General features: G+C 47.8%; 2 long non-coding RNA genes across 2 annotated transcripts; one reads left to right on the forward strand and one right to left on the reverse strand.

The window, feature by feature from the left end:
- Positions 1–702: 702 nt before the first annotated feature.
- On the reverse strand, positions 703–4998 carry LOC109489538. Its single transcript, XR_002142555.2, has 4 exons — positions 3292–4998; positions 1843–2000; positions 1524–1668; positions 703–1111 (listed from the first exon to the last, which is right to left on the reverse strand). It is a non-coding gene; the product is annotated as an uncharacterized LOC109489538 (long non-coding RNA).
- Positions 4999–5947: 949 nt separating this feature from the next.
- LOC117804376 lies at positions 5948–10021 on the forward strand. The gene is made up of 2 exons (XR_004628732.1): positions 5948–6181; positions 8573–10021. It is a non-coding gene; the product is annotated as an uncharacterized LOC117804376 (long non-coding RNA).
- Positions 10022–10928: the final 907 nt, after the last annotated feature.

Raw genomic sequence — 10928 nt, forward strand, 5'->3', positions numbered from 1 at the left:
AAGATAAAGAACATGGGACCAGAGATGACCACAAGCTGGGTGACAGTTGGCATTACGAACGAAACAATTAGTATGATTTAGAGGGTAATCGTACTACCTGTGTATTACATCAGCCCCACATGAAATGTTATCCCAGTAAGTGTTGACAATGACATATAGACACTGGACAGGGTGTAGACCGGTCATAATTTTTTTTTTTTTTAGTGAGTAAACAAGCCAGAATTGTCTCATTAATAAAACAGTTGACTAAGAGACATCTCCATTACTTTATCAAGAATAAGAAGGGTTTTTAACGGAAGAATGCAAACATATGACCTCCATTATCTATGGAGGTCTGAAAAGGAGGAAAGACTTTTAAATAAAATTGTGCTTCTTAAGGAAGGTTTGAAAGATTTGAAGCCTCCATAAATTGATAAATCCAAAGATATTTCGTGAGTTCAGATTACTTGTCAGGCACTGTGTTAGGTACTGGGGGCAAATGGGCAAGTGCACATAATCCTTGATGAGAAAATGGGATGGACTCCTGCCCTAGATCTTGGCCCCACAGGCTTGGGCTCAGGCCTCTGAGCCCATCTCAGACATACTGCAATATAGGGGACATGAAAAATTGTACTGGCTATAAATACGGGGGGGGGGACCTGAAAAAAAAAAGAATGTTTAAATATCTGTGAAACATTATTAGTTTATAATTTATAGTTTGTAAAAAACTCATCACACTGGAGGGGCACCTGGCTGGTTCAGTCCTTAGAGCAGACAACTTTTGATCTCAGGGTTGAGTGTGAACGTCACATTGGGTGTATAGATCCCATAAAAATAAAATCTTAAGAAATAGAAAAACTCATCACACTGGAATGCTACCTGTAGGCTATATAATTTCTCCCCTGTCCAAACTCCCAAGTTTGCATGGTGATTGCTGAGAAAGTCATAGCCAATCATAAATTAGTTATTTGCAGCCTCATATTTTCAAAAACAAATTTATAAAAGTTGTTTCAGATATTTTCATGGAAAGAACTACAGCTTCTTTGCGGGGCTCTGGCACTCGTCTGATGATGATGTGGGGTGAGGTCCCCGGCTGTAGGAATCCTTAGACCTAAGGGCTTGAAAACAAGCGCTGGAAAGATAAGAGACTTACTTCGTTTTCCTGGTTACATAGATATACAATCTTTGCATACTTCAAACGATACTAGAGGGGACACAAATGGAAATTTAAGATAATCCCACACTTCGAGGCACCCACTACCAACATTTTGCTTAAAAATACTTTCCAAAGTTTTTTCCATGCTTCAGTACACAGATAGATTTGTAACAGCTTTTTTGAGATATTATTCCCCTGCCATTTAATTCACCCATTTTAAAAGCATAAAACTCAAGAGTTGTTAGTATGTTCATGGAATTGGGCAACGATCACCCAATCAATTTTAGAAACTTTTTATCATCCCCCCCAACCCCTGTACCCTTTAGCTTCATTTCACCTTTCCCCCCCAAACCATTCCCACCCAAACCCTAAGCAACTACTAACCAACCTTCTGTCTCTCTGGATTCTCCTGTCCTGGACATTCCATATCAACTGCATTCGACAATATGTGGTCTTCCGCGTCTGACTTCTTTCACTCAGCGTGTTCTCAAAATTCACGCATGCTGTAGCGTGTTTCAGCACTTCATTCCTTCCTACGGTAGATAGAATTCCATCATTGGGATGGACCCCATTTTACTTATCCGTTCATCAATTGTAGAGGGACCCTTTGTACTGTCCCCTTTTTGGGTGTTACGAAGAATGCCTCTATGAAATCTGCGTACACCTTGTTGTATGGACATACATTTTTACTTCTCTTGGTTACGTACCTGGGAGTGGAATTGCTGGGCCATAGGGTTACTCTGAGTTTAGCAGCCAGGCTGTTTTCCTAAGCAGCAGCACCAATTCACATTCCTACCCGTGAGATACGAGAATTCCGGTTCCCCCACCTCCTCGCCGACACTTTGTACTGTTGATTATAGGCATCCTAGCGAGTGCAAGGTGACAAATAAGTAGATGTTTTTGAGAAGGAAGAAGAGGAGGAAGGAAAGAGCTGAGATCATTTAATATGCATGGTTTTGTCTATTACCTTTCCATGTAACATTTAATGGTAGATATCCCTCCATGTCAGCCAGTACAACAGGTGTCATTACCTGCATGGCATTCCATTGTTAAGGAGTCCAGTAATTCTGGTGCTAGGCCCTACTGTTGGACACGGTGCCTGCTCTCAGGTTGTGTAACCATGCACAGCATTGCAGTGGCCAACTCATACCTGTGTGTATCTTTGTGCCCTTGTCCCTGGATTTCTCCTGCAGGCTAAAATGTGGACCTTTCTAAGATCCTTGATAAATATTGCCAAATATCTTTCCACAAAGATCCTGCCTGTGTGTTTTCCACCTCCCCTATATCCTTATCCATAATGGCTCCCATATTTAAAATTTTTAAATGTAATTGTCTAAAAATATCCCATTTTAACTTGAATATCTTTGATTACTAATGTGATAAAACATCTCTCTGTAAGCTGTCAGCCATGTTTAGAAAACTGGCTAGTCACAGTCTTTGTGACAGATTTTTTTTTCTTGGAGAATTCATCTTTTTTTATTGATTTGGAAGATCTCTTTATAATTTAACCTGCGATTTTTTTTTAATGTTTGCAGAGAATAAGCTTGTCATCAGTCTTTTAACTTGGGTTATGGTATTTTTTCATTCAGAAGTATAAATACATATTCGAGTCTCAGGATTTTTAAAATTATGGTTTCTCGCTCTGGTATAGAAAGCTCTTCCTCATCCAGATGTTATTATTTCCTTATGCTTCCATCAAATATTATATTTTTGAACATTAACTCTTTAATTATTTACAATTTGCATTTGTATAAGATATGAGGTAGGGATCTAGCTTTTTTCTTTTTCTCTTTTTCCAGATCATGAATCCATTGTCTCAAAACTATTAAATAATCTTTTGTAAACAATTTAACATATTACCTTTGTCATATACTCAATTCCCACATTCGACATGGGTCTGTTTCTGGAGCTTTTTCTTCTCTGTTACTTGTAATTTTGGTTACTGTAGCTTAAAACTAGGGCTTAAGACCTTTGGGGGCAAATTCCCTCTTAATACCACTTTTCCATAAAATAAAAATAAAAAAAGTTTTGTCTATTCTTCATACATTTGTTCCAAACAAATTTCATAATAATTTAGTCAATTTCTAAAAAAAAAAAAAAAACAAAATAAAATGAGAAATCTTAATGGGACTTTGGATTCCTCGTGTTGTACTTACAGATTAATTTGGGCAGGCAACAAGTTCTGTGCAGGAAATCGGTAGCTTGGGTAAACTGGGAAATCTCAGTGGAATGTATTTGGCAACGCATGGGACATGCACTGGGGCTGGGCACTGAGGCAGGTGCCTCCCACTGGCCAAACCCAATGGAAGCCAGAGCGCAAAGGTTCAGCAGGCTAGGGAGGGATGGAAAGTGGCCTCGGGCCAAAAGGGAACATGACTAGCCTTGCAATATCACGTTGTTTGCATATAACATATTCAAAGTGGAGAGGAGAAAGTTAAAAAAATTATAAGGGAGATCGCTTTCCCAGGATCCCACGACTTTGTGACATCCCAATTAGCCTTGGGCTGGGGGCCCTCCCTATGGGCTCTGAGAGCCCTTTTCTCTCCCTAATCATGTCCACCTTCTCTACTCGGGGTTGCCAAATTTAACAAATAGAAATGCAGGGCACCCAGTTAACTGTGAATCTCAGACAAACTCTGCATGTTTCCTTAGTAGGAGAACATCCTTGCAATCTTATCTGGCAGCCCCGTCGTCCCTCCTGGACTGGGCTCGCGAGAGCAGGTGCATTGCCCCTAGCCCTAGAATAGAATCCAGTACGTATTAAGCCCTCAGTTGAACAGAATCTTGAAAGCCACCCGGTTAGGTCACTGGTTATTTGTTTCGATCCAGTCAAAAACGCGGGTGGTGATGGTGGTGTATATTTTAAAGCTGCATTTTAACTTTTTTTTTTTTTTCGGCAGTCCAGGAAGACAACGGGAGAGGGTGTGTGGGATGGAAGCAATCTTTCCACAAAGCCTGATGCCCCCTGGGACCTGACCCTGCTTCCCGCAGCCGCACTGGACGTGCCCTCTGCTGGGCCCCAGTCTGACTCCCTGCAGTGGACCTTCTCTGCTAGTCACCTGCATCCTTGCAACCTCAATGCCAGGGGTCCCTCAGCCTGGGGGAGGGGGGGTTAGAAGGGTCTAGAATCATTCCAGATACATGTGTTGGGTTATTTCAGCAGAAAATCAGGAGGACAGGGGAGCCAATATGTGGGTAATTCTGGACATGCCTCTCACGGTGTCTGTAAAGACCGCAAGTGTGGATAGCTGGGGTTTCCACAGAAGCCCACTCGGGAGAAGCCTGGACCTGAGAATCGCTGAGATTTCTTCCTCCTGCGAATATTGCCTTTGAGCGGAGACAGCGCGGGGCTCGCTCAGCCAGCTGTTTTGAGTAAAGCTTCTGATGAGCCTAAACCGTAGCCTGAACACCCGTCTACGGCCAAGGCGCTGTCCTTTCCTCTGGATCTGCGAAGAGCCTATATATGCTCTCATTTCAAAAAGTAAACAGAGAATGCGGGAATTAAGGAGAAAAAAATGCATCACACCTGGACAAACAAAACCGAAGCAGATGGTCCCCAGAGCAGAGCTGGGCCGTGCTATATTCCTACAGAAAGGCTAAACCACTGTTCAGAGGGTCATGACGAACCGATGGCCGTCTCCCCCGAGAACTGCACAAGAGGAAATTGCTGAAGACCTCAACAGGAAGTTTACATTAGAGTGAAAAAAAAAATCCACGCGCAGGAAGTGGTCCCTGATATTATTGGCTCTGGGAGGGAATACACGTTTGGTACCTGCCCCCCCAGCGACAGAGAGAGTCTAGCGAGTACATCCTGTGTGGGCTCAAACCACAGGGCTTTGAAGTTCAGAGAGATCAAAACCTCTTCGAACCTTGTTTATGAACCAGCTTCTTGGATGAAAACTTACACGATGACAGATACCTGAACCCTTGCCCGAGCAAACTTGGCTCAGGTATCCTGCCCACGTTTGGTGTCACTTCTCGAAAAGGCTCCTTTGGCATGACATCAGGGTCTCTTTTATGAACTGAAATTATGAAATATCAAGAAACAAGGAATTAAACATATGGGACTGGGGTTGGTGTGAGATGTGTAGCTGGATGACTTCACTTCCGATGATGACAGAAGTGGGCTTACCCACCCGGCCCTTTCCTTGTTTGGACAGTGACTGGACCATTAGAGTTGTTTTGGAAGCAACTAGAAATAGAATCAATTGCTGTTTGTGGTGATACAAAAAAATATATGTCTTGGGCTGGGAAATGAGAAATCTAAGAGGCAGCACCCAATTTGGGAGTGTGTTTTAAGCTTTGGAATATTTACAGAAATAAATGTGTGTCCTAAAAGCCGTGTACCTTGAGTTTTTAAATCCTTTCGATCAGGGACATGAAAATACAGAGTTGCCCAGAATTGCCCTTTAGTTTCCTCCGGACAGATTTTGGCAGAGCCTTGTGAGTGATCCCAAGGGCTACGGCCCCGACGTCGGGGCACCCGGGGGTGGGACCCCCAAACAGCCCTAGGGTCCTGATCCTGTCTTTTATTCTCTTTCCTTATCACTCCAAATACGTTAGATGCATGGTATCACTGGATTACTCAGAAATAAGGAAAAACCCATTAATGGATTAGGTGTCTAATACACTCCAGCTGCCAGGCATCCAGCCACGTGCAAGACACCGCAGAGGGGACAATCGATGTCCCAGGTCAGAGCAGTGCCTGCTTCCAAGGATTTTTCAGAAAGCTGGAAGATGAAACAAATATTTGTGAAAAAACTCAGAGATGGGTGAGGGGCGGATTGCTTTGGAGTATATTCTTGTGTTACAGGAAGTTGGGCTGGCCGCAAATGTCGCTGAACGGCAGGTGCACAGACTGGGGGACAGGAGCCTGGGTGGGGGGCCATTGTAGCAATCCTGGGTGAGGTTCTGAGCACTGGAACAGAAAAGGAAATGCAGAGGAGCAGGTCAGAGGAAGAAAGAAGAAGACCTTGCTGCAATTTGGATGAAGGGAAGAAGGAGAGGGAGCTGGAGCCTGGGGCGGTGGTGCCGGCCCCCAGCAAAGTAAGGTCGCTGGGACAAAGGCGGAAAGGCGATTAGGGGTTGTGAATCATAATTAACAGCTGGGTACCCAAGAGGTGTCCCATACCAAGCAATTCTGCGTGCAGGGTTGGCGTGGTTGACCCAGCTGGGGTGAGGATTTGGGAGCCGTCCTCCAGAAACGAAAAGATGAGTGCACTTGAGGAATGAGCTCCAAGGACCCAGGCTTTCTCCGTCCTTCTCTCTGATCTCCTTCCCTCCCTCCTTCCTTCTTTCCTTCTTTCCCTCCTATTCCTCTTTCTTCCTTTCCCCTGTCCTTCTCTCTCTCTCTGTCTCTCTCTCTCTATTCCTTTCTTTCATTTAGTGCTCCCATTTTTTAAAAAGATTTTATCCATTTATTTGACAGAGAGAGACAGCCAGCGAGAGAGGGAACACAAGCAGGGTGAGTGGGAGAGGAAGAAGCAGGCTCATAGCAGAGGAGCCTGATGTGGGGCTCGATCCCACAACGCTGGGATCACGCCCTGAGGCGAAGGCAAACGCTTAACGACTGCGCTACCCAAGCGCCCCTAGTGCCCCCATTTTTATCCCTTTTCCACCTGTACCTCCTCCTTCCTGCAGCAATCCCTTTAACATATTTGATGGGGGTTGTTTGGTTTGTATAATTTGCTGTACTGCTGTTTAAGTTCATATATTTTTGGTAACTTTGTATTTTAGAATAATGCAAATTTGCTGAAAAGTTGCAAGATTAGTGCAAGGAACTCCCAGATACTCTTGACCCAGATTCACCCGTTCACACTTCGTCTGTTTGCTGTATCATTGTCTCTGTCTCTTTCCAGCTCTCTCCACACACACACACATGCATGTGCATGCACACATACACACATACATACACACACACTCAAATACACACCCCCCACACATATAGACACATACACACGCGTGCATATTTTCTCTGGACCGTCTGAGAGTAAGTAGCAGGCATTGCATTCCGTGCACTTCAGTGTGTATTTCCTAACTAAAACGTTCTTGTACACAACCACGACACAATGACCCAAATCAGGAAACTTACATGAACGGAAAGCTATCATCCAATCCACAGTCCATCCCCTCTCCATCTCGCCATCACCCTTGCGGCGCTGTATGGCCTAGTGTCCGGCACATAGCAGGTGCTCAATAATATACTTGCTGGAGATGGAGTCTAGGGGAAGCAACACTGGGTAGTATCCAAGGTGGTGGAACCTTCCAGAAGAAAGGGAAGGCTCCCAAGAGCACGTATGAGCTGACCGAGCACCTTGCCAAGCCCCTTGGTTCTGCAACCCCACAGGTAGGGATGCGCGGCGGCCTGGAGGGGAGACCCCCAACGGGTTCAGTTTCCCGTGCCGGTTGGTGTTGGCTAACTGCAGATGGAGAGGGGTAGCGGAGGTCGCACAAAAGGGGCCGATGATAGGTGCTGGGCGTTTGCAAGGAAGAAAGTGGCAGGTGGGTCAAAGGATGACCTGGTGGGGCGGCCAGCCCTGCCCCCCCCACGCCCCCCCCCAGGGGGCTCCTGTGACTTGGGAGCTGGAGAAGGACCCCTGAGGGACAGAGCAAATGAGGAGGGGCCCCCCTCGGTGGCGAGGTGGTGGAGTGAAGGGCTCTGGTTGGAGGGGGGTCCGGGTGCCCAGGAGGGCCACCTGCATGCTGACTCAGTGCCTCTTGTTGATTCCGGAGAGAGTTCGTGCCCTCGGTAAACCAGCGGCTGTGACCCAGGAGGGCGGGGGGACAGAGGTCCAAGGCCAGAACCTTTGGCCCCGGCTGTGTGGGCTGTGCACCACGAGGCAGGAGGAGGAAGGGGCAGGAGGTGAGCTGCCTGCTCCAGAGGCCTGCGGAGCTCAGCCCCAGAGAGAGCAGTCCCCAAGCCGGGTCAGGAGGCCGTCGGGACTCCACTTGTTCCCGTCGCCGGACCCTGAGGGATGAAGGCCTGACCAGGAGGGCGGAGTTGGCTTTGGTGCCAGCTGATACTTCAATCACGGGAAACACAAACTGCGTCTGAGGCAAAAATAAGGTTTTCTTTCCCAGCCGTAAAGAGCCCAGGCTGATGGGTCCCCCCTACCCCCACCGCAAGCCTGACTGGGACGGGGGGTGCAGCCGGGACGTCCTGCCCAGAAGGCACGCTCTGGGTTGTCACGGGAGACCCAGGGAGGGAGTAACCATGTGGCCTTCTAAGCACCGAAGGTCTTCACTCACGTGACTTGGTGAGGAGTGGGGACAGACCCACATCCTGGGTGTCCGTCTGCCTCTGGGATCCTCGTGGAGGAGGCACCAGGGGAATGCTGACCATTTCCTTCCCAGACCCCTTGTTGAGTCTAAGAGGTCTGGGCTTCTTATAGTGCCCACTGGAGGGGGGTGGGGTGCCAAGAATCTTTTCTGTTTTAGGCTCGAAGAGGGAGATAACGTGGATTGTCCCTTGCGGAAAGAGGGAGGCTCACCCCAAGTGATGGGGCAATGTGGCAGAAAGCTTCTGTGTGCGAGGAGACCCGTGGGGCTTTGGGACGGCCACACCGGGAGTGCAGAGACCTTGAGAGGGGAAGAGAGGGTCTCTGGGGTCAAGTCCTTGGAGAGCGCTGGAGAGCTGGGGTCCACAAAGCCTGAGAGACTAGGGCGCTGCTCAGCCTGGATTCCTGGATGAGCTCCTGGTGGCACAAAGTGCCCCACTAGTGACTGACACTTCCACCTGCCCGACCCTGTTAAGTGTTCAGAGCCAGATCACCTTTGGTTTGGGAATATTAAGTGACAATTCTACCGCCAGGAGCTGTGGACCAAAGTCACTCCTCCCGCGCGGAAAACAGCTGCGAGGACTCCCAACATATGTCCTGAGTTCTCACCGATTTATTCTTGAAATGCTCAAGTCATTTTTTCTAACACTTTTAATGTTTCATGCTTTTCTATTTTTTTAATTATGAAAGACTGCAAACACACGCAGAAACAGACTAGGACCCACCCACCTTGTACAGGTGCCAACCTTGGATAAACTCGTTCCCACTCTAACCCCCCTCCTGTTATTATTTGCATATGTAAACTTCTCAGCGAAGCCTAATACTAGAGAGAAGTGCCCACGTCATCCGTCTCAGCTTGGTCAGCTTCTGCACCCTCTTGTACCATTTTGCAGCACATCTGTAATCATTTCATCAGTTTCAGCCTTGCATTCGCATTTTTATCGCGGCTGGAAGCATGTAACATGGGGCTTTCCGTCCGCGTCATTTCAAGCACGTGGCTCAGTAGCGTTCAATATACTGGCAATGCTGTACGGCAGGTCTCCCGAATCTTCTCATCTGGCAACACTGAAGAACTCTCCTTCGCATCCTTTGTAACGGGAGTCACTGGGGAGCTGAGCTGTCAAATCTACATAGAAAGACATGTGTGCCTTCGTCTTACAGAGTAGGACACACCATGGAAGGCGGGAAAGAGGGACCCACGGGCCATGATTTTACACCTGACACCAGAAAGGCTCTGCAAACAGGAGGCCTGCCATGCATCCCTGCCTCCCGGGGCACACCCCTGATGCTCGGTGATTACGGGGTGGACAGCACGTAGGAAGCAAGGTCAGGTCATGGCTCCTTAGCCTTGGTGACTGTCACCTTTGCACACTTGGAGTGACTTCACCGGATCTCGTGGCGGTCTGACAGCATACTTGGGTCTGAAAAAAATGGAGAAAGTAGCCACTCCGTGCATTTCTGAAGGAAGCACAGAAGAACTAAGAACTTTTGCCTGTTTTCGACTTGAACGCAAAAGTCTGACTCCCCCCGGACTGTGCTTAGCTGTGGGAATGGCTGGGAGAGAGACTGTAATCCCTAACCCGATTCTTTCATTATTATTTACCTTCTATGTCCTCTCTTTCAAGAATATTTTTTTGACATTTGCCTTCTGGCAGAGCTGGGACCAGTGAGTGGGAGTTGCAGGGAGGTGGACTTGGCTGAACACAGGGAAGAATGTTCTTAGTCAGAGCAGTCCAAAAATGGAATGGCCTGACTCAGAACACAGCGTGTCCTCGGCCTGGGGTAGGTCCTGGTGAGGTCCCTTCGGGGGATCGCTGCCCGGGGCCCTGATCCATGTGTGCAGAAACCAACGATAGGGGTGGTGGAGGACTCAGTCCATGAAGCACCTGCCTTCAGTTCAGGTCATGATGCCAGGGTCCTCGGATCGAGCCCTGAGTCATGGGGGGGGGGGTCCTTGCTCAGTGGGGAGCCTGTTTCTCCCTCTGTGCTTGTGTTCTCTCTCTCTCAAATAAATAAGTAAAATATTAAAAAAAAAACCAATGATAGCCATCCAGTTTGAGCACCTACTATGTGCCAGGGCCATTCCAAGCACTTTTGGGTGAACCAACTCATTTCCTGTTCAAAGCCCTATGAGACGGGTCCCATTATCACCTATTATGTCCTCCATTTACAGATGAAGAAACTGAGACACACAGACGCTTCCTGACCTGCCCAAGCTGATGCGGCTGGGAAGTGAGGGAGGGAGGCTTCAAGCCAGGCTGCCCAACTCCCCTGCTTGTAACCTCGCTGGGTGTCGGGGAGGGGGGGGGTTCCATGTTCCGGCTCGGTGACCAGCTGTTGTATGCTAAAAGGAGTTTGCAAGGCAGTTGACTCAGCATAAAACATTCTGGTGGAAGTCAGGAGGGCTGCTACAGTCCAGAGGCAAGGCCCTATCGGTCAACAAGTAACCGGGGCTGAGTTTGCTCAGGGCAGAGGGCAAGGGAAACATGCCCCTTTGGGGCCCACGCGTCCAGCCT

Source organism: Ailuropoda melanoleuca, chromosome 11 (assembly GCF_002007445.2).
Source record: "Ailuropoda melanoleuca isolate Jingjing chromosome 11, ASM200744v2, whole genome shotgun sequence".
Lineage (NCBI taxonomy): Eukaryota > Metazoa > Chordata > Mammalia > Carnivora > Ursidae > Ailuropoda > Ailuropoda melanoleuca.